This window comes from Schistocerca gregaria, unplaced genomic scaffold (assembly GCF_023897955.1).
Source record: "Schistocerca gregaria isolate iqSchGreg1 unplaced genomic scaffold, iqSchGreg1.2 ptg000988l, whole genome shotgun sequence".
Taxonomy (NCBI): Eukaryota; Metazoa; Arthropoda; class Insecta; order Orthoptera; family Acrididae; genus Schistocerca; species Schistocerca gregaria.
The window spans coordinates 62,501-65,000 of NW_026062338.1; positions in this window are offsets into that span (position 1 = coordinate 62,501).

Genomic DNA, 2,500 nt, shown 5'->3' on the forward strand with positions numbered 1-2,500 from the left:
CTGCAGATGTCCACCGCGCTTCGCACCGGGCTCGGCAGAACCCACTTTGGCCGCCTGGCGCCGCGCGCAGGGTGCGCCGGCGCATAGCTGGGACGCCAGCCGGGCCCGTCGGCCGGCGCTCCTGCCACTGGGCGCCCCCCACCAGCCGGCTGTAGTGCGTGCGCTCACGCAGCGCGCGGCCAGCACGCCGGGCGGCCCCCCCTCACCGGCCGGGGACTGTCCCGCCAAGCCACAGCCTCGTATCGCTTCATACCCACATGGCCAACTCAGGTTCGGGGGCATGGCGGGTACCGCCGAAACAACCGGTTCATAGATGTACCGATCGTCGCTATCACCGATGCACCTGCAGCGCGAACAACCGCTCAACAACTGATTTCCAGTTCATTTGCGGATCTTTGGCAGCAAACGTATACGTCAATCTACATTTGCGAAATCTACGATTCTGGCATGCCTGCATGTTATGTGTCACGACACGCTACATCAGCCCACATACACACTGCGGCATGTACACGAGAGAACACGTGGAAGATGGTCCGCGCACGTGTGCAATGTCCCTTGCGCGGTCGACTGTCAACCGGCCTCTGTAGCATGTCGCAGATGTGGAACGCGGTCCACCGTGCTATCATGTTGTGTGGGGCAATACGATTAAATAGGAAAACCCTCGTCGCTACATCAACAGACGGCTCACGCTGATTCCCGGCAGAGGGAGGAGGGGGGGGGGGGGGGGGGCCAACATGCAATACTTTCGTCCGTACCTACCTACCACATGTCTGTACGGCGTACAACAGTGCAATCTCGCTGTAATGGGGAGACGAGACAAGTAGCATCGTGCACAACATATGGCCCTTATGATTCGCCATTGTAGGGCGCAGCCGGTGTACGGTCAAGCATGTGCCACATTATGTCACTCAGTACGTAACGACGGATGATCAGTGTGGGTTACGCGTACATCAGCGGACAGTCCACACAGGCCGTACCACAACGTACACTGACTGCATCGACAACCGAATGCAACTGAACAGCTGCAAGGCTCATTTCACAAACAAACGCCTGACCGACCAGCTTGGAAGGGCAGGAGGGGAGGGCGATATTCGTTCTGTAGCGGTACACCCTTCCAGTGGTTAGCGGGACTGTGTAGAAAGTACGCAACACTCGAAAGACCTTTATGTGAGGGTACGCACCATGGCATCAAGAAATACACATGACACCAGAGGATCCAAGCAGTGAACTATGTTCAGAGGGTTGCTGTTAGGCAAAGCTACATTCCTGTGACGTTACATGTGACAGTTAAGGTGCAGTGTAAGTTAGGTTAAGGTGCAGCGTAAGTTAGGTTAAGGTGCAGCGTAAGTTAGGTTAAGGTGCAGCGTAAGTTAGGTTAAGGTGCAGCGTAACTTAGGTTAAGGTGCAGCGTAACTTAGGTTAAGGTGCAGCGTAACTTAGGTTAAGGTGCAGCGTAAGTTAGGTTAAGGTGCAGCGTAACTTAGGTTAAGGTGCAGCGTAAGTTAGGTTAAGGTGCAGCGTAAGTTAGGTTAAGGTGCAGCGTAACTTGGGTTAAGGTGCAGCGTAACTTGGGTTAAGGTGCAGCGTAACTTGGGTTAAGGTGCAGCGTAACTTGGGTTAAGGTGCAGCGTAACTTGGGTTAAGGTGCAGCGTAACTTGGGTTAAGGTGCAGCGTAACTTGGGTTAAGGTGCAGCGTAACTTGGGTTAAGGTGCAGCGTAACTTGGGTTAAGGTGCAGCGTAACTTGGGTTAAGGTGCAGCGTAACTTGGGTTAAGGTGCAGCGTAACTTGGGTTAAGGTGCAGCGTAACTTGGGTTAAGGTGCAGCGTAACTTGGGTTAAGGTGCAGCGTAACTTGGGTTAAGGTGCAGCGTAACTTGGGTTAAGGTGCAGCGTAACTTGGGTTAAGGTGCAGCGTAACTTGGGTTAAGGTGCAGCGTAACTTGGGTTAAGGTGCAGCGTAACTTGGGTTAAGGTGCAGCGTAACTTGGGTTAAGGTGCAGCGTAACTTGGGTTAAGGTGCAGCGTAACTTGGGTTAAGGTGCAGCGTAACTTGGGTTAAGGTGCAGCGTAACTTGGGTTAAGGTGCAGCGTAACTTGGGTTAAGGTGCAGCGTAACTTGGGTTAAGGTGCAGCGTAACTTGGGTTAAGGTGCAGCGTAACTTGGGTTAAGGTGCAGCGTAACTTAGGTTAAGGTGCAGCGTAACTTAGGTTAAGGGGCCAACGTGGGTTAGGTTAAGGGGCCAACGTGGGTTAGGTTAAGGGCCAACGTGGGTTAGGTTAAGGGCCAACGTGGGTTAGGTTAAGGGCCAACGTGGGTTAGGTTAAGGGCCAACGTGGGTTAGGTTAAGGGCCAACGTGGGTTAGGTTAAGGGCCAACGTGGGTTAGGTTAAGGGCCAACGTGGGTTAGGTTAAGGGCCAACGTGGGTTAGGTTAAGGGCCAACGTGGGTTAGGTTAAGGGCCAACGTGGGTTAGGTTAAGGGCCAACGTGGGTTAGGT